Genomic DNA, 22,621 nt, shown 5'->3' with positions numbered 1-22,621 from the left:
TCGTAACTGGATCCCAGGATGAACATCTCCCATTAACCACCACCCTCTGTCTTCTTTCAGCAAGCCAATTACTGATCCAAACTGCTATATCTCCCACAATCCCATTCCTCCATAGTTTGCACAATAGCCTACTGTGGGAAACCTTATCGAACGTCTTGCTGAAATCCATATACACCACATCAACCAGTCTACTCTCATCTACCTATTTGGTCACCTTCTCAAAGGACTCAATAAGGCTTGTGAGCATCAACCTACCCTTCACAAAACCGTGATGACTATCTCTAATCACATTATTCTTTCCTAGATGATTATAAATCCTATCTCTTATAACCTTTTCCAACACTTTACCAACAACTGAAGTAAGGATCACTGCTCTATAATTACCAGGGTTGTCTCTACACCCCTTCTTAAACAGGGGAACTACATTTGCTATCATCCAGTCTTCTGGCACTATTCCTGTAGACAATGACGATTTAAAGATCAAGGCCAAAGACCTGGCAATCTCCTCCCTGCCTTCCCAGAGAATCCTAGGATAAATTCCATCCGGCACAGGGGACTTATCTATTTTCACACTCTACAGGATTTCTAAAACCTGTTCCTTGTGAACCACAGTCCCACCTAGTCTAGTAGCCTGTATCCCAGTATTCTACTCGATAACGTTGTCGTTTTCTCGAGTGACTACTGTCAAAAAATATTCATTTAGTGTTTCCCCTATCTCATCTGACTCCACACACGACATCCCACTACTATCCTTGATTGGCCCTAATCTTACTCTCGTCATTTTTTTATTCTTTAAATACCTAGAGAAAGCTTTTGGGTTTGCCCTGATCCTATCCGCCAACAACTTCTCATGTCTCCTCCTGGCACCTCTAAGCTCTCTCTTTAGGTAATTCCTGGCTACCTTGCAACCATCAAGCGCCCTATTTGAGCCTTCACATCTCATCTGAACAAAAGCCTTCTTCTTCCTCTTCATCAGAGATTCCACTTGCTTTGTAAACCACGGCTCCCACGCTCTACAGCTTCGTCCCTGCTTGACAGGGACATACTTATCTCGGACATACAGGAGCTTTTCCTTGAATAAAATCCAGGTGTCTAATGTCTCCATCCCCTGCTGTTTCCTTCCCCATCCTTTTCTTCTTAAATCTTGCCTAATCGCATCGTAATTGCTTTCCCCCCAGCGGTAACAATTGTCCACTGGTATACACCTATCCCTTTCTATCACTAAAGTAAACATAACAGATTGTGATCGCTATCACCAAAGTGCTCATCTAACTTCAAATCTAACACCTAGCCGGCTTGGCCTTCGTTGGCTTGTCTACATACTGTCTCAGGAGACCCTCCTGCAAACACTGGTCAAAAACTGACCCGTCTATAGTACTCGTACTAAAGTGTTCCCTGTTAATATTTGGAAAGTTGAAGTCACGCATGACAACTACTCTGTCTCTCTCACTCCCACTGAGAATCATCTTTGCTTTCCTTTCCTCTACATATATGAAACTATTCGGAGACCTATAGAAAACTCCCAACAGGGTGACTTCTCCTTTCCTGTTTTTAACCTCAGCCCATACTACCTCAGTTGACGAGTCTCCGAACATCCTTTCTGCAACTGTAATACTGTCTTTGACCAACAATTCCACACTTCCCCTTCTTTTACCATCTTCTCTGTTCTTTCTGAAACATCTAAATCCTGGAACCTGCAACAACCATTCCTGTCCTTGCTCTATCCATGTCTCCGAAATGGCCACAACATCGACGTCCTACGTACCAACCCATGCTGCAAGATCACCCACGTTATTCCGAATGCTCCTGGTGTTGAAGTAAACACACTTCAAACCACCTTCTTGCTTGCCGGTGCCACCTTGCATCACTGAAACGTGATTTCGGACATCCCTACTCTCAACATTTTCTAAACACGAACTCCAATTTTGGTTCCAATCTCCCTGCTGTATTCGTTTAAATCCACCCCAATAGCCTTAGCGAATTCCACCATCCCCGCCTCCACCACCAGGATATTGGTACCAATCTGGTTCAGTTGGGTTTCTCAGAGCTTTTCCCCAGCTGATCAAGTTCCAGCTGCTTTTTTCAATAAACTTCCTTAATGTCCACGAACCTGCCTATTTATTTGCATCTACGAATTTCATAAACCTGCTTGCAGATTCTCATCCAAATCATTGATATAGACAATAAACAGCAAAGGGCCCTATGCCAAAGCCTGAGACAGTCCATTAGTCACAGGCCTCCATTCCAACAAACATACTTGGACTCTTACTTTCTGCTTCTTGCCATAAAGCCAACATTATATGTAATGTGGCAGATCCCTGTTGATTCCATGCGATCTTATGTTCCAGAGTAACTTAACATGTGGATTCTTATCAAAGACCTGACTGAAATCCATATTGACTACGTCCACTATGGCCTCATCAACATTGCTGGTCACTTCGACAAAATAATCTAATTTGTGCAAAATGATTTCCCATGCTGACAATGTTTTGCAGACTACTCCTAATCAAACTCTATCTTTCGAAATGCATATATTCTTTGTCTTTCAGAATCTTCTAAAGTAACGTATTGTCTACAGATGTCAGGCTTGCTGGTCTATAGTTCCTGGGTTTTCCCAGTGCATCTGTTCTTGAATAAGGGTAAACATTTGCCATCCTCCAGTCTTCTGGGACCTCTCCTCTGACTAACTATTATGCTAAAACATCAACCGGGGTTCCAAAAATTTATCTTCTAGCGTCTTTCAGTGTTTATCGTTAAGTCTGAACAGGACCAGGAGGGTTATCTACCTTAATACATTCTAAAGCATCCAATATCACTTCTACTATGATTGTCACCAAGACATGATCATTAACTTTCGAAGTTCCCAAGGCTTCATGTCTTTCTCCAGTTTAAACACAGAGGAGAAGCATTCATTGAGTATCCCGTGCATCTCCTGTGCTTCCACAAATAGATGTCTGCTATGATCCTTGACCAGTCCTATTCTCTCTGTAGTTATTCTACTTTCCTTTAATATACATAGTTGTAAAAAATCTTTCTTTATTTTCTCCATAATCCTCTCAGTCACAACTATTTCGTACTATCTTTTCACCTTTCCAATTTCAGTCCTCAGTAAACTCCTGCATTCTCTGCATATATCAAGAGATTCCATTGATCCCAACCGCCGGTAACTGAGCTATGCCTCTTTTTTTTTTCTGATCAAAGCCTCAATATCGATTTCTGCCAAACTTGCTCTTCACACTCAAAGAAACATATAGACCTTAAATACTGGCAATCTGACTTTTAAAGGCCTCCTACCTGTTGGGGTCCCTTTCCCTGCAGCAAACCACTCCAACCAACTTCTATAAACTCATGTCTAATCATTTCAAATTCCGTCTTGCCCCAAATTGGAACTTGAACCTGCGGACCAAATTTGTCCCTCTGTATAACTGTTTTAAAATTACTAGAAGTATGGTCGCTGGTTCAGAAGTGCTTCACCACTGTCACCTGAGTCACCTACCTGCCCTACTTCGCAAGTCTATTTCGGCATTTGCCCCTTCTCGATTAGGACCCTCCATAAACTGCATGTGGACACTTGCCTGAACGCACTTAAAAATTTCCACCACATCTAAACGCTTAACTCTGTGCAATTCCCAGTCTGTTGGAAACATCAAAATCGCCGACTGCGACAACCCTATTGCTCCCCCATGTCTGTCGAGTGTTCCTGCATATTTCCAGATGAAGGGCTTATGCCCGAAACGTCGAATCTCCTGCTCCTTGGATGCTGCCTGATCTGCTGCGCTTTTCCAGCAACACATTTTCAGCTTCCTGCGTATTTTCCCATAAATCCCATTGACTATTTGAGGCCTACAGTATCATCCCAAATAGCGTCATTACTCCCTTCATCACGAGATGATCCGTCAGTTATTTCATTTTTAAATGCAGCTGCTTTACCCGCCTTGACCAAAAAAAACCCTTCCCTCTTTCTATCATCTCTATCCGATCTAAGGCACATGTCGGCTGGTACATTAAACTGGGAGCATTAATTCCTGCTCCGTGTAGAATTTTTCTCAGCCATTCAGCTCTGGCTATTACCTGCTTCTGCAATCACTGCTCGGTATAATGATGAACTTTCCTCCAGTTCCCAATTCGAATCTTTAATGTCGTTCTCAATTTCAGCAGTGGTTGGATCTGAGGGAATGCAGATTTAAGAACGATTCTAAAAGTTGAACTTGTAAATTCAGATATTCCTCATAACTTAACATGTGGAAACGCATCAAAGACCTTACTGAATTCCATATTGACTACGTCCACTGTGGTTTCATCAACATTGCTGGTCACTTCGACAAAATAATCTAATTTGTGCAACATGATTTCCCATGCTGACAATGTTTTGCAGACTACTCCTAATCAAACTCTTTCTTTCGAAATGCATACATACTTTGTCTTTCAGAATCTTCTCAAGTAACTTATTGTCTACAGATGTCAGGCTTGCTGGTCTATAGTTCCAGGGTTTTTCCAGTGCATCTATTCTTGAATAAGGGTACATCATTTGCCACCCTCCAGACTTCTGGGACCTCTCCTCTGGCTAACTATTATGCTAAAACATCACCCAGGGCTCCAAAAATTTATCTTCTAGCGTTTTTCAGTGTTTTTCTTTACGTCTGTGCAGTACCAGGAGGGTTATCTACCTTAATACTTTCTAAAGCATCCAATATCACTTCTACTTTGATTGTCACTAAGACATGATCATTAACTTCCGAAGTTCCCAAGGCTTCATGTCTTTCTCCAGTTTAAACACAGAGGAGAAGCATTCATTGAGTATCCCGTGCATCTCCTGTGGTTCCACAAATAGATGTCTGCTATGATCCTTGAACAGTCCTATTCTCTCTGTAGTTATTCTATTTTTCTTTAATATATATAAAGTTGTAAAAAAATCTTTCTTTATTTTCTCCATAATCCTCTCAGTCACAACTATTTCGTACTATCTTTTCACCTTTCCAATTTCAGTCCTCAGTAAACTCCTGCGTTCTCTGCATATATCCAGGGATTCCATTGATCCCAACCGCCGGTAACTGAGCAATGCCTCTTTCTGTTTTTTTTCTGGTCAAAGCCTCAATATCTATTTCTGCCAAACTTGCTCTTCACTCTCAAAGAAACATATAGACCTTAAATACTGGCAATCTGACTTTTAAAGGCCTCCTACCTGTTGGGGTCCCTTTCCCTGCAGCAAACCACTCCAATCAACTTCTACAAACTTCTGTCTAATCATTTCAAATTCCGTCTTGCCCCAAATTGGAACTTGAACCTGCGGACCAAATTTGTCCCTCTGTATAACTGTTTTAAAATTACTAGAAGTATGGGAGCTGGTTCAGAAGTGCTTCACCACTGTCACCTGAGTCACCTACCTGCCCTACTTCGCAAGTCTATTTCGGCATTTGCCCCTTCTCGATTAGGACCCTCCATAAACTGCATGTGGACACTTGCCTGAACGCACTTAAAACTTTCCACCACATTTAAACGCTTAACTCTGTGCAATTCCCAGTCTGTTGGAAACATCAAAATCGCCGACTGCGACAACCCTATTGCTCCCCCATGTCTGTCGAGTGTTCCTGCATATGTCCTGATGAAGGGCTTATGCCCGAAACGTCGAATCTCCTGCTCCTTGGATGCTGCCTGATCTGCTGCGCTTTTCCAGCAACACATTTTCAGCTTCCTGCATATTTTCCCATAAATCCCATTGACTATTTGAAGCCGACAGTATCATCCCAAATAGCGTCATTACTCCCTTCATCACGAAATGATCCGTCAGTTATTTCGTTTTTAAATGCAGCTGCATTACCCGCCTTGACAAAAAAAAAACCTTCCCTCTTTCTATCATCTCTATCCCACCTAAAGCACATGTCGGCTGGTACATTAAACTGTGTGCATTAATTCCTGCTCCGTGAAGAATTTTTCTCAGCCATTCAGCTCTGGCTATTACCTGCTTCTGCAATCACTGCTCGGTATAATGATGAACTTTCCTTCTGTTCCCAATTCGAATCTTTAATGTCGTTCTCAATTTCAGCAGTGGTTGGATCTGAGGGAATGCAGATTTAAGAACGATTCTAAAAGTTGAACTTGTAAATTCAGATATTCCTCATAACTTAACATGTGGATTCACAACAAAGACCTTACTGAATTCCAATTGACTACGTCCACTGTGGTCTCATCAACATTGCTGGTCACTTCGACAAAATAATCTAATTTGTGCAACATGATTTCCCATGCTGACAATGTTTTGCAGACTACTCCTAATCAAACTCTATCTTTCGAAATGCATATATTCTTTGTCTTTCAGAATCTTCTCAAGTAACTTATTGTCTACAGATGTCAGGCTTGCTGGTCTATAGTTCCAGGGTTTTTCCAGTGCATCTATTCTTGAATAAGGGTACATCATTTGCCACCCTCCAGACTTCTGGGAACTCTCCTCTGGCTAACTATTATGCTAAAACAACAACCAGGGCTCCCAGAATTTATCTTCTAGCGTCTTTCAGTGTTTTTCGTTATGTCTGTACAGAACCAGGAGGGTTATCTACCTTAATACATTCTATAGCATCCAATATCACTTCTACTTTGATTGTCACTAAGACATGATCATTAACCTCCCAAGTTCCCATGCTTCATGTCTTTCTCCAGTTGAAACACAGAGGAGAAGCATTCATTGAGTATCCCGTGCATCTCCTGTGGTTCCACAAATAGATGTCTGCTATGATCCTTGAACAGTCCTATTCTCTCTGTAGTTATTCTATTTTCCTTTAATATATATAAAGTTGTAAAAAGTCTTTCTTTATTTTCTCCATAATCCTCTCAGTCACAACTATTTCGTACTATCTTTTCACCTTTCCAATTTCAGTCCTCAGTAAACTCCTGCATTCTCTGCATATATCCAGGGATTCCATTGATCCCAACCGCCGGTAACTGAGCAATGCCTCTTTCTGTTTTTTTTCTGGTCAAAGCCTCAATATCTATTTCTGCCAAACTTGCTCTTCACTCTCAAAGAAACATATAGACCTTAAATACTGGCAATCTGACTTTTAAAGGCCTCCTACCTGTTGGGGTCCCTTTCCCTGCAGCAAACCACTCCAATCAACTTCTACAAACTCCTGTCTAATCATTTCAAATTCCTTCTTGCCCCAAATTGGAACTTGAACCTGCGGACTAAATTTGTCCCTCTGTATAACTGTTTTAAAATTACTAGAAGTATGGGAGCTGGTTCAGAAGTGCTTCACCACTGTCACCTGAGTCACCTACCTGCCCTACTTCGCAAGTCTATTTCGGCATTTGCCCCTTCTCGATTAGGACCCTCCATAAACTGCATGTGGACACTTGCCTGAACGCACTTAAAAATTTCCACCACATTTAAACGCTTAACTCTGTGCAAGTCCCAGTCTGTTGGAAACATCAAAATCGCCGACTGCGACAACCCTATTGCTCCCCCATGTCTGTCGAGTGTTCCTGCATATGTCCTGATGAAGGGCTTATGCCCGAAACGTCGAATCTCCTGCTTCTTGGATGCTGCCTGATCTGCTGCGCTTTTCCAGCAACACATTTTCAGCTTCCTGCATATTTTCCCTATAATTCCCATTAACTATTTGAGGCTTACAGTATCATCCCAAATAGCGTCATTACTCCCTTCATCACGAGATGATCCGTCAGTTATTTCATTTTTAAATGCAGCTGCATTAACCGCCTTGATAAAAAAAAACTTCCCTCTTTCTATCATCTCTATCCCACCTAAGGCACATGTCGGCTGGTACATTAAACTGTGTGCATTAATTCCTGCTCCGTGAAGAATTCTTTTCAGCGATTCAGCTCTGGCTATTACCTGCTTCTGCAGTCACTGCTCGCTTTAATGATGAACTTTCCTCCGGTTCCCAAGTCGAATGTTTAATGTCGTTCTCAATTTCAGCAGTGTTTGGATCTGAGGGAATGGAGATACAAGAACATTTCTAAAAATTGAACTGTTAAATTCAGATATTCCTCAATAATTCTCAGTGTTGCACGCATTTCAAGAGGAAATAACTTAGTATTGCTTTCACTATGTTATGAATCCAGAAACTCACCGAACGTTTTGGGGACCTGTGCTCAAATATTGACACTGCAGAATGTGAAATTCTAATTCGAGAAAACAAAATCTGGAATGAATAATGTTGTGATTGCTGTGAAACCATGGTGGGTTGGTGGACAAATACAAGCATCTGGCTAATTAATCTCCTTAAGGGAAGGAACCCTAACCTTCGCTCGACTGCAATTGAGTCCAGATCAATACCAATGTGGTTGACTTCCAATCCCTCTGAAATGGCCAAGCAAACTATTCAGTTTCACCAACCGCTTCGATGTCTCAACAAGAAAAGGAAACTGAATGGATCAACTAACATCCACCAAAGCATTGGAAAAGAAATGGTCGAAAAGGCTCTCTCAACATACAAGTCCTCCTTACTAACATCTGGCAACAGTGCTAACTTGGCGAAAGGTATTTCAAAGGTTAGTTGGCCAGTAGCCTATTTTACATATGTAATTGATATTTGGAAACAACTGACAAGGCACCACTATTGTCATCCCAGTTATGTCCTGTCCTGCCGGCTGGATAGTGCCAGAAGAGGTGGCAGCACAGCAGTTTATAATCGACAGGGAGTTGACCTGAAAGTCCTCAGCGTGGACTCCAATCCCATTCCATCACATGACTCGGGCTAAACGTGATGAAGGAAACCTCTGATGATCATCACGTGCCAGCCTCCCACACAGGATGAGTCAGTGCTGCTACATGTTGCACAATACATTTGATAAGCATCGAAGGTGTCAATGATGCCAACTGTAAAATATGATTTGGAGATGCAATAGGGTTAGGGTTAGGGAGCCGAAAAACTATGCCATGTATTTCGCAGCCTGCAACACATTATCAATGAGGATGATCACCTCGCCAAGACCTTCCCCACACCTCCACTGCTCGCCCTTAAACAACCTCCAAACTTCAAACAGATCATTGTTTTTACCAAGCTGCCCGGCTTTCAGGACAACTTCATACAACCCTGTCATGGTAGATGCTGCAAGGTATGTCAGAGTATGGACATGGATACCACCTTTACGCATGGGGACACCTCCCACCATGTAAGTGGCAGGTACTCATGCGACTCAGCCAATGTTGCCCATCTCAAACGCTACAGGCAAGGATGCCCTGAGGAATGGTACGTTGGGGAAACCTAGCAGAGACTAAAGCAACGGATAAATGGACACCACACAACAATCAATAGACAGGAGTGTTCCCGCCCAGTTGGAGAACACTTCCGCGGTCTGGGACATTCAACCTTTGACCTTTCAGTGACCATCCTCCAAGGCCAGCTTTAGAACAGGCAGCAGCGAAAAGTGCCGAGCAGAGGCTGATAGCTAAGTTCGCTACCCACAGGGATAGCCTCAAACGGGTTCATGTCACACTACAGGTAACTCCATTGCAGTATACATAGAAACCGACACACCCACTCAGGCACTCGTACACACACACAAAAATACGCACATGCACAGAGGCACTCTGATGCACATACACGCATTCCTATAGACACACACACTCCCACACTCACACATGCACCCTCTCACAGACTAAGAGTAATTTACACTCACACACACATTCTTTCTCTATGACACTCATAACCACACCCTCCCCCACACACTCACACAAACATGCGTGCAGAAACATCTAATTTTGTGGGGTGAATTTGTACTTGCAGAGTTACATTGCATGAATCCATGTAAGATTCTGTCAATTCATTCTTTAGATTAGAATCAGGCTAAACATTATGGCACAGATAGCAGCACACAGATGTGTTAATACCCAATGCATTATCTGGGCTGAGACCAATTGTTAAAGTTCACTTGAGAATGCAACTTTTAACCAAAAGTTTTGTGATTTACATGCGAAAGAAGTGAAACTAACATGGTCATTCTAACAGATGAGAGACTTAACAAATAATCAATGTATTTTTCAATGTATAGATTCAGTACTTTACGCTGTAAACTTCTTCTTATACATTCTGTCTTTTACAATCATGTACTCCACAATCACCTGAGGAAGGAACAGCGCTTCGAAACCTAGTGTTTCCAATTAAACCTGTTTGATCATAGAACATAGAACAATACAGTACAGAACAGGCCATTCGGCCCACGATGTTGTGCAGAACATTTGTCCTAGCTTCAGCACCTATCCATGTACTTATCCAATTGCCGCTTAAAGGTCACCAATGACTCTGCCACTCCCACAGGCAGCGCATTCCATGCCCCAACCACTCTCTAGGTAAAGAACCTACCCCTAACATCCGCCTATTCCTTCCACCCTTCACCTTAAATTTATGTCCCGTTGTAACACTCTGTTGTACCCGGGGAAAAAGTCTCTGAGTGTCTACTCTACCTAGTCCCCTGATCATCTTATAAACCTCGTTCAAGTCACCCCTCATCCTTCGCCGTTTCAATGAGAAAAATCCCTTTGCAGCCGACAACAGCCCTCCTCACTATCCACAACTCCATCTATCGTCGTATCGTCTGCAAATTTACTGACCCACCCTTCGACTCCCTCTTCCAAGTCATTAATAAAATTACAAACAGCAGAGGACCCAGAACTGATCCCTGCGGAACTCCACTTCTAACTGGGCTCCAGGCTGAATATGTACCATCTACCATCACTCTCTGATGTAGACCTTTTAGCCAGTTCTCTATCTAACTGGCCAAATTTCCCACTATCCCATGCCTCCTGATCCGTGTTGGCGGCACAGTGGCACAGTGGTGAGCACTGCTGCCTCACAGCACCAGAGACGTGGGTATAGTTCCCGCCTCAGGCGACTGACTGTGTGGAGATTGCACGTTCTCCTCGTGTCTGCGTGGGTTTCCTCCGGGTGCTCCGGCTTCCTCCCACAGTCCAAAAATGTGCAGGTTAGGTGAATTGACCATGCTAAATTTCCCGTAGTGTTAGTGGTAAATGTAAGGGAATGGGTCAGGGTGGGTTGCATTTCGGCGGGTTGATGTGGGCTTGTTGAGCCGAAGGGCCTGTTTCCACACTTTAAGTAATCTAATCTAATTTCCGCATAAGCCTACCATGGGGAACCTTCTCAAATGCCTTACTAAAATCCATGTACACTACATCCACTACTTTACCCTCATCCACATGCTTGGTCACCTCCTCAAAGAATTCAATAAGACTTGTAAGGCAAGACCTATCCCTCACAAATCCGTGCTGGCTGTCCCTCATCAAGCAGTGTCTTTCTAGATACTCATAAATCCTATCCCTCAGTACCCTTTCCATTACTTTGCCTACCACCGAAGTAAGACTAACTGGCCTGTAATTCCCGGGGTTATCCCTATTCCCTTTTTTGAACAGGAGCACAACATTCGCCACTCTCCAGTCCCCTGGTATCACCCCCGTTGACAGTGAAGATGAAAAGATCATTGCCAACGGCTCTGCAATTTCCTGTCTTGCTTCCCACATAATCCTCGGATATATTTCATCAGGCCAGGGGGACTTGTCTATCCTCAAGTTTTTCAAAATGCCCAACACATCTTCCTTCCTAACAAGTATCTCCTCTAGCTTACCAGTCCGTTTCATACTCTCCTCTTCAACAATACGATCCCTCTCATTTGAAAATACTGAAGAGAAGTACTCATTCAAGACCTCTCCTATCTCTTCCGACTCAATACAAAGTCTCCCACTACTGTCCTTGATCGGACCTACCCTCGTTCTTGTCATTCTCATATTTTTCAGACACGCATAAAAGGACTTGGGGTTATCATTGATCCTACCCGCCAAAGAATTTTCATGCCCCCTCTTAGTTCCCCTAATCCCTTTTTTCGGTTCCCTCCTGGCTATCCCCTATCCCTCCAACGCTCTGTCTGGACCTTGTTTCCTCAATGAGACGATCTGATGCTTGGATATTAAAAAGCAGGCAGTTTAAACGTCAGGCAGAGTATCGACATGGCAATTGCCATTTAAAACAGTCTCTGTCAAAGGTACCTCCTCGCCTGAAACATTCTCGCAATAAAAGAAGGAAGACGACTCAGGGAGAGCTTTAATGTAATTTTAATTAGTGTTTTATTGGAACAGTATATTGTTAGATAGTTGGAGGCTGAAAATAAGCATTTAAGAGATGTGGGGGTATTAGAGGTGTGGTTAGCTGTTCTTCAATTGCACTCTTAGGTTAAAAAATAATTCGATGCCTTTTTTAAAAAAGATTGGATTCAGGAGTTCTTTTTATTCATATATTAATAGATTACAAGTGATGGTGAGTTTATTTGGGGGTGTTTGGTTAAATTAATGTACGGGTTCACCACTATGTTGTTACAGCTGTCTGGCAGAAATCTGAGAGTGCAAATTAACAGGTACTTCTCAGGATGGCAGCAGGTGACAAGTGGTGTTCTGCAAAGCTCAGTTTTGGTGCTACAACTTTTCATTTCATACATTAATGATCCAGTTGAAGAAACTGAGGGTATTCTGGCTAAGACTACAGTGAAAACAAAGAAAGGTAGATGCACTGGTAACATTGTGGGGGAGCCTTCTGAAGGATATGGACAGCTTAGGAGAGTGTGCAAAGAAGTAACGTATCGAGTAAAACGTGGAAAAATGTGAGATCATGCACTTTGGTCGGAAGAATAGAGGCATGGAGTATTTCCTAAATCGGGAAAAAACGTAGAATTCTGAAGTGCAATGGGACTTCTAGCTCATGAGTCCATCAAGATAAACTTGCAGGTTGAGTAAATCGTTAGGCAGGCAAACAAAATGAAGGCAATTGTTTTGAATGGACTGGAATATTAAAGCAGGGATTTACTTCTGAAGATCTATAAAACTAGTCAGGCCACGTTTGTATTGTGCACAGTGTTGAGCCCCCATGGCTCAGAAAGGATATATTGGGCCTGGATAATGCACAGAAATCAGTCATGAGAATGATCCCAGAAATGAAAAACTTAACATATGAAGAACGTTTGCGGACTCTGGGTCTATACTCGATGGAGTTTAGAAGGAGAAGGGACATATTTGAAACATACAGAGCCTAGTCAGAGTAAAGATAGGAAAGGTGTTTCTATGGGCAGGAGAGCCTAGGGCACGACACCACAGCCTTATAGTAAAGGGACATCTTTAAGAACGGAGTTTAACTCGAGTGTGTTGAGTCTTTGGAATTGATTGCCACAGAAGGCTGTGGAGGCGAGAACATTGAGTGTATTTCGGATAGAGACAGATGGGTTATTCAAGTCGATCAAGGTTTATGGCTTGAGAAAATTATCAGTGATGTTTGAATGGTGGAGCAGACTCGATGGGCTGAATGGCCTAGCTCTGCTTGTATGTCATTTGGTTTTATGGTCTTATGCCAAACAACATAATCAGCAAATGGTAGACAGATATAAACGATCTGTAAACAATGGATCAGAAGTGCCACATGGAGTGAATGGTGTGGTTACGGAACAACTCATTGCAGGAGGAGCTACAAATGCCCCCATCCTCAATGATGGAAAAGCGTAACACAGTTGAAAACTTTAGCCATTATTAGCAATCTTGGTGTGACACAAATAGATCTGCCACTAAAAGATGGCGACAATAAATCCAGGTTAGGAATTCTGCGGCAGGAACATGCCTTCTGACTCCCACAAGACTGCTTAACACCTCCAAGACAGTACTCAGGATGAAAGCAGCATCAACAACGCTCAGGTATTCCTCTTGATTTGCATTACATCCACAAACATCTGTTTCTCCACCACCAACATTCAGGAGCATGTTTTGTCCTTTACAAAATGCACTACAGAATTCACTAAAGATCTTCAGACAGCACCTTTCAAACCCACGACTGCTTCCATCTACACGATCATGGGGAGGAAACACATGGGGACAAAACAACTTGCAAGAATATGCCCCAGTCAATCACCTTCATTACTTCGAAATGTATCGCTGCGCCTTTACTGTCAAAATGCTGGAACTCCCTCACTATGGACATTGTGGGTCTTCCACCAACATACACACTGGAACGAATCAAGAAGCTGTTGCATCTCCACTTTCTCAAGGACAATTAAGCACGGCCAGTAAATGCTGGCTCAGTCAGCCACCCAACTTCCCACGAATAACTGATACAAATATAATGCCGAGGTACAGTGCCTTTCTCAGATTTAATAACAGATACGGATCTATGCCCTTTGTGATTTTCCTGAAGAAACATTGGCAGCAGTGATTACTGCTGCTCCCTATAAATGAAAGAAAAACACTTCACCATCTGATCTTTTGGCTCTGCAGTAATTTTACTAAACGAGTGGGGACAAATTAATTTAAATCCCTGCTTGTGAGGCGTTCATTTCATTTTCATGTCCTACATTCTCTGTCGCATTTGTGAAATGTTCTCAAATTAATGTGGGAATGAGACTAGGATACGATGTGTCCTTTGAGTAAATGGCAGTACTGTATAAAGACCAAGAAATGAAGACCGAAACTTTGACAGTGTACTATAACTGGGACAATAGACAATAGACAATAGGTGCAGGAGTAGGCCATTCAGCCCTTCGAGCCTGCACCACCATTCAATATGATCATGGCTGATCATTCATAATCAGTATCCGCTTCCTGCCATATCGCCATAACGCTTGATTCCACTATTTTTGAGAGCTCTATCCAACTCGTTCTGAAATGAATCCAGAGACTGGGCTTCCACTGCCCTCTCGGGCAGAGCGTTCCACACAGCAACCACTCTCTGGGTGAAGAAGTTTCTCCTCATCTCTGTCCTAAATGGTCTACCCCGTATTTTTAAGCTGTGTCCTCTGGTTCGACATTCACCCATCAGCGGAAACATGTTTCCTGCTGCCAGAGTTTCCAATCCTTTCATAGTCTTATATGTCTCAATCAGATCCCTTCTCAGTCTTCTTAACTCAAGGGTATACGAGCCCAGTAGCTTCAGTCTTTCAGTGTAAGGTAATCCCTCCATTCCAGGAATTGACCTCGTGAACCTATGCTGCATTCCCTTAATAGCCAGAATGCTTTTCTTCAAATTTGGAGACTAGAACTGCACACAGTACTCCAGGTGTGGTCTCACCAGGGCCCTGTACAGCTGCAGAAGCACCTCTTTGCTTCTATACTCAATCCCTCTTGTTATGAAGGCCAGCATGCTATTTGCCTTCTTCACTACCTGCTGTACCTGCATTCTTGCCTTCATTGACTGGTGTTCAAGAACACCCAGATCTCTCTGTTCTGCCCCTTTATCTAAGTTAATTCCATTGAGGTAGTAATCTGCCTTCCTGTTCTTGCCAAAAAAAGTGGATTACCATACATTTATCCACATTAAACTGCATCTGCCATGCATCTGCCCACTCACCTAACTTGTCCAGGTCACCTTGTAATCTCCTAACATCCTCATCACATTTCACTCTGCCACTCAGCTTTGTATCATCAGCAAATTTGCTAATGTTATTGCTGATACCATCTTCTATACCATTAACATATATTGTAAAAAGCTGCGGTCCCAGCACGAATCCCTGCGATACCTCACTGGTCACTGCCTGCCGTTCCAAAATGGAGCAATTTATCACTACCCTTTGTTTCCTATCAGCCAACCATTTTTCAATCCAATCTAGTACTTTGCCCCCAATACCATGCGCCCTAAGTTTACTCACTAACCTCCTATGTGGAACTTTATCAAAAGCTTTCTGAAAGTCCAGATACACTACATCTACTGGATCTCCCTCATCCATCTTCAGAGTTACATCCTCAAAAAATTCAAGAAGATTAGTCAAGCATGATTTCCCCTTCATAAATCCATGCTGACTCTGTCCTATCCTGTTACTACTATCCAGATGTGCCGTTATCTCATCCTTTATAATAGACTACAGCATCTTTCCCACAACTGAGGTCAGACTAACTGGTCTATAATTTCCTGCTTTCTCTCTCCTACCTTTCTTAAAAAGCGGTATAACATTAGCCACTCTCCAATCCCCAGGAACCGATCCCGAATCTATCGTATTCTGGAAAATAATCACCAACGCATCCACGATTTCCCGAGCCACCTCCTTCAGTACCCTGGGATGTAGACCATCAGGCCCCGGAGACTTATCAACCTTCAGACCTAACAGTCACTCCAACACCAAATCCTGGCAAATACAGATTCCCTTAAGTTTAGGTCCTTCAGTCACTGTTACCTCAGGGAGATTGCTTGTGTCTTCCCCAGTGAACACAGAACTGAAGTACCCATTTAATTCTTCTGCCATTTCTTTGTTCCGCGTAATATATTCCCCTGTTTCTGTCGTGAAGGGCCCAATTTTAGTCCTAACCATTTTTTTTGCCTTGCACATACCTAACAAACCTTTTACTATCCTCCTTCATATTATTGGCCAGTTTACCTTCGTGCCTCATTTTTCCTCTGCGTATTTCCTTCTTAGTAATCCTCTGTTGTTCTTTTAAAGCTTCCCAGTCCTCTGTTTTCCCACTTATCTTTGCTATGTTATACTTTTTCTCTTTTAACTTTATATGTTTTTTAACTTCCCTCGTCAGCCACGGCCGCCCATGACTCCTCCTGGGATCTTTCTTCATTTTAGGAATGAACTGATCCTGCAACTTCTGCATTATACACAGAAATATCCGCCATTGTTCCACCACAGTCATCCCTGCTAAGTTAGTGCAACACTGAAAGTTGGCCAGCTACTCCCTCATAGCTCCATAGTTCCCTTTATTCAACAGAAGTACTGTCACTTCCGACTGTACCCTCTCCCTCTCAAATTGCAGATTGAAACTTAATGTATTATGGTCACTACTTCCCAATGGCTCTATCACTTCGAGGTCTCTGACCAATTCTGGTTCATTACACAATACCAGATCCAGAATTGACTTCTCCCTGGTCGGCTCCAGCACCAGCTGCTCTAAGAATCCATCTCTGAGGCACTCCACAAAGTCTCTTTCTTGAGGTCCAATACCATCCTGATTCGCCCAGTATACCTGCATGTTAAAATCCCCCATAACAACTGTAGTAACATCTTTACCACAGGCCAACTTCAGCTCCTGATTCAACTTACATCCGACTTCCAGACTACTGTTTGTGGGCCTGTAGATGACTCCCAAGAGGGTCTTGTTACCCTTCGTATTTCCCATCTCTGTCCACACTGACGCTACATCCCCTGACTCTAGGTCCCCCCGCGCAAGGGACTGAATATCCTCCCTTAACAACAAGGCCACTCCACCCCCTCTGCCCGTCAGTCTGTCCTTACGATAGCACGTGTAGCCTTGAATATTCATTTCCCAGCCCTATCCACTTGAAGCCAAGTCTCACTGTAACTGGGAAAGTGAATTTTACAACGCATAAACAGACAGCTCAGCCCGACAGGTCCAATTGCATTTATGAAATGGATGCATTGAGGATGGGAGGAGAACATGGTGACTCAAGTGAGTGCAATGTTGTGACAGTGAAAATGTAATATAATATCTCGTGACAGTGGGATGTAGTGATTGAGGGGCTGGGACATATTTTCAGACATGAGAGGGACATCATAACAGATTGCAGAGTGATGTAGTTATTATAGTGAGCATGAAACTGTTGTTGAGGGAAGTTTGAAATGTTCACCGGGGGAGTGTGAGGCATTGATTAAGATGTGGTAGAATGTAGGAACTAAAGCGAATTGAATTCCATGGCTTAAGGGAGAGGAGTGCTTCGACTGAAAGAAGTTGGATGTTATGCCTTGGAAACCAGCATCCTGTTTCTGTGGATTGTTTCCTTTCATAATTAAGACAGGGAGGAGCTTTCACATTGCCAATCATTCTGTGCTGCAGTGGCTGATTGTTACATTCTATTCACGTCTTGTCTGAGCGCAGTGACTTCCCAACTACATTATGTTCTCTTCCTCTTTTCAATTAACTCGGTTCACTTTCACATATTACATTTCAAAAGTTTTGAGCCAGTGATTGAAAGTTCAAACTACTTCCAAAGTCATTGGAATGATATTTTCTTTGTGGAGTGAGACACCCCAAAGTTGCCCTTGTGAGTAATGTAAAAAGAGAACTGCACCTGTGCAGTAGGCAGCACACTGATGCAACGCCTTCAATTCATAAACAAAGTAACTGCTGCAGTTTTTGATCTTTATCTCATGGACCCAGCCGCATTGTTTTCCATTCCAGTTTATACACACTCTCCTGGTCACTTCCCCATCGGCCATGGTGGGATGAGAACCTGTAATAAGGTTTATCAGTATTGAAGAATGTAATCAATGTGAACAGCGCTGGACAGTGAACATCTGTCTAATAAATTATGAAATTACCCTGTAACCATGCTGTTCCAAGTGTCGAGCAGTGACGTGGTGGGACAACCACCTCTGGCATCTTCCATCCACCGGAGCTGAAACAGCAATCACAGAGAAAGCTAATGATGGCAATGTTCCATAACAGCATACCCAAATAAAGTTCATTGACGTCACCATACTTCCCATCCCAAAGCAGGTTAATCTTCCTCAGAGGCTCATCATGGACCCATAGAGGTTGGGAGAATATCCAAAAAAGTCCTTTATCTCATTGTGTTGCACCAGTCAAAAACAGTTTGAAAACCAAATTTCCAAGTGCTTGTCCATCAACCTACTTTGCTTTAGCATTGCAAGTATCTATCTAAACATCTCTGTCATAATTTTATTTTAGCCTTTCTGATTACCTCCTGTCTCTGTTTGCTTGCTTTCTTTGTCTCGTTCGTAAGAAAAGGCAAGGCCGTTTGTGTTGCAGCTTACTGCACCTATACACCCTCCCACACCCCATTTACATTAATATATGGTCTCATTTCCAAAGTGCTCAACTTCTCATGACACCCAATTTATGCATATTGCCCACTTCTTTAACCTGAAGATTAGATAAATTACTTGCAGTGTGAAAACAGGCCCTTCCGCCCAACAAGTCCACACTGACCCTTCGAACAGCAACGCACTTAGACTCATTCCCCTATATTTGCCCATGTAACTCACACTATGGACAATTTACCAGGGCCAATTCATCTAACCTGCACATATTTGGACAGTGGGAGGAAACCGGACCAAACCCACGCAGACACGGGAAGAATGTACAAACTCCACACAGGCTATCGCCCGAAGGGAGGAATCGAACCCAGGTCTCTGGCGCTGTGAAGCAGCAGTGCTCACTACTTTGCCACCCATTAGCTTATCAATATAATTCTGTAAGCTCGTTGCAACCCCTTCACAACCTGTGAGGCTCAATATGTTATTCTCCTCCTGTTTAAAATGCCTCAGTCTGTCTAGATTTATCACCCTTGGCCTTACTATGGCGCTATTTTGTTCGTCATACAGAAACTGATATCGTTTCTCCTGTGTCTCTCTGAGCCCTCTTCATCAGTGACTATTTACATTGTTACACATCAGACCAAATCCATCAATACCTGTCATGAGATAACCTTGACATATCCTTTATCATATTTAAAAGTAAGCGCAAAGCGTGGCTTTCCAGATCTGATTATATCGGTCAAACTAATGGCTTTAGCAAAATGCATTTTTTCCCCAGTCTAGAGTTAAAATACAAAAAAAATGGTGTGATTTTAATTCTATCTAAATCCTTAAAAAAAATTATCTATTAACAATGACTCATCAACTGTTCCAAAGGAGTACCATTTCAGAAACACATCCTTGACAAAAAAGCAAAGTCAGGAAGTGGACTTCCCGTGTTTGTGATTTTCTCCAGTGCAGGACAAAGCACACTATAGCAGCAGAATGAGAACTCATCTATTTCGTTTTGACAGCAGAGAGAGGGTTGTGTCTTCAATTCCAATTCCGAAAAGCCCAACTCCAACAACTGACAGCAAAAACTAAAACACTATTACTGTGTGAGCCAGACTCTCACGCTCATGTTTCTTTTGTCTACTTTTACGACATAACCAAAACTATTGATTCCTCTTTACATGGAATAGATTATCGTGGTAACGTTCACGACACTTGTTTCCTCGAGAAACACGATGAAACAAATCCTTCTTAGAGTCCATCCTGTCACAATGTTTAATCAGTTATTTTTCCACCTGATGGTTCCGACTTCACCCAGTTCCCGCCCATTCAATCAAACAAAGGTAGTCTCATGATGAAAAGCACATTATCCACCTTTAATGGATTATTGCCAAGTAGAAATCTGTATTACCTTTTGAATCGATACCATCCGTGTTTAAGGTGCACATCACATTCTGATTTACCAGTACATTCAGTCTCAGGGCAATTCAAACTTCTCCAGGGCTGTTGTAACACTTTGTGAGACACACACGGGTCGGTGTTTCCAGATTCTGCAACTGTGTGACAAAAAATATTTAATAGTGATATTCAGCACTGTTACAAAACAAGAGAGACGTGTTATTCTCTAAATCACGGAATCATGAAATAGTTCAGCATCAGAGAGGCCCCTCAGTCTGTGAAATTGCATGGCAAAGAAAAAAAAACACTGATCCCATTTCCCGTGAAGAGGCCAAAGCATTGTGTTCAATGACACCACAAATGCTCATCGAAGGAACTTATGAAAGTCGTGAGGTTACCCATTTGCAATACTTTCCCAGACAGTCCATTTCAGACACCATCTACACGAGACGATGGTTGAAGTTCCTTTGAAACCTCATGCACTTCAGCATTTAAAAATCTGGCCCTTTGCTTTTGAGCCGGCCAACCAAGAGTACAGCTGATTTACATTCCACACTGGAATTGCCCCTCATAATTGTGTACAGATGATGTGGTGGTGCCAATGTAGGACAGGAGTGGACAAAGTTAAAAATCACACAGTATCAGAATCATAGTCCAAAAGGTTTACTTCAAAGCACCAGCTTTCAAAGCGCTGCTCCTTTGTCAGGAAACTAGTGGGACAGGATCATAAGACACGGAATTTACAGCAAAAGTTCGCAGTGTCATGCAATTAAAACGATATATTTAGCAAACCTAGATTGCTGGTACAATCTTCATCTTTGATTGGTTCAGATCGTTAATATGTAAGTCCCAGAACTTCTATTAAGTCATATTCTCGAGAGAACCTATTGTTTTATCGAAAGAAAATGTGACACCTCAGCTCAGAGAATATATTAAAGGTCTAAAGTTAGAGTATGTCTCTGTCACACTCTTGAGTCAGGCGTTCTATTTCCAAAGTAGAAATTTATAAACTGTTACATGGATTGACTGCCTGCAAGCTGTGGGTGTGGTGCTGGAAAAGTACAGCAAGTCAGGCAGCATCCAAGGAGCAGGAGAATCGCCATTTCGAGCATAAGCCCTTCATCATGAATGAGGCTTGTGGGCCGGGAGTGCTGAGAGGTAAATAGCAGGGAAATGGGGCTGGGAGGAAGGTAGATGAAGTTGTGAGTGAAAGTTTTAGTCGGAGAGGAGGGTAAAGCATACAGGTGGGAAGGAAGGTGGAAAGATTAAGGTGGCAGTGCTGTGTTGGAAGCTTGGGACTGGGATAAGGTGGGGGAGGTAAAACAAGGAAACTGATGATGTTCACATTGATCCAGTGTGGTCTCAAGGGGGAAGATGAGACGTCGAGTGGTGAGGGGTTTTAGTGATGGAGGAGGCCCAGCACTTACGTGTCTGTAGTGGAGTGGGAGGGAGAGTTAAGGCGTTCAGCGATGGGTTGGTGAGGTTGGTTGGTGCGAGTGACCTAGAGACGTTCCCTGAAATGATCCACAAATTGGCCTCCTGTCTCCTCAGTGGAATGTCAACAAAATTGTATGTAACGGAATCAGTAGATGACGTTTGTGGAAGTACACATACATTTCTGACAGATGTGTAAGGATCCTTTAAGGCTTTGGATGGAAGTGATGCGGGTAGTGACCTTGTGAAGTGCAAATCCTGCACCCACGTCTCTGTGATACCCACACTAAGCAACCCCACTTCCCCGTGGTTGAATACTTTAACTTGCCCTCCCACTCCGCCTCGGACAGCAAGTCCTCAGACTTCTCCATCACCAAACCCTAACCATCCGACACCTGAAAGAAGAACGACTCCTCTTCCACTTTGTGACACTGTAACTGCACGGGATCACTGTAGATTTCACCATTTTCCTCATTTCCCCTCTCCTCACCTTAATTAAGTCCCAAACCTCCAACCCAGCACCGCCCTCTTGATCTGTCCATCTTCCTTCCTACCTATCTGCTCCCGCTTCCTCCCTGACCTCTCAGTCACACTCCCACGTTCACCCACCTGTCACAATCCCAGCTACCTCTCCCAAGGCCGACCCTCCCCCCGTTTATCTCTCAGACTCCCACCCCGAACTACATTCCTGGGGAAGCCTTATGCACAAAACAACGATTCTCCTGCTCCTCAGATGCTGCCCGACCTGCTGTGCATTTCCAGCACCTCACTTTTGATTCTGATCTCCAGCATCTGCAGTGCCCACTTTCTCTTGCCTGCAGGTCGTGTGATTTTTCAGCAAAAATGCAATGTGTCTGCAAATACATTGTGTTTTTGCTCAAAAAGCACATGACCTGCAGGCAGTCAATGCAGACAGTCAATCCGTATAACATTTCATAAATCCTAGTTTAAGGAGTTAATTACAGGAGAACTGTTTTTTTTGATTAGACTTACAGTGTGGAAACAGGCCCTTCGGCCCAACAAGTCCACACCGACCCGCCGAAGCGAAACCCACCCATACCCCTACATTTAC

Source organism: Hemiscyllium ocellatum, unplaced genomic scaffold (genome assembly GCF_020745735.1).
Source record: "Hemiscyllium ocellatum isolate sHemOce1 unplaced genomic scaffold, sHemOce1.pat.X.cur. R3, whole genome shotgun sequence".
NCBI classification, from domain to species: Eukaryota; Metazoa; Chordata; class Chondrichthyes; order Orectolobiformes; family Hemiscylliidae; genus Hemiscyllium; species Hemiscyllium ocellatum.
This window is presented reverse-complemented; position numbering follows the sequence as displayed.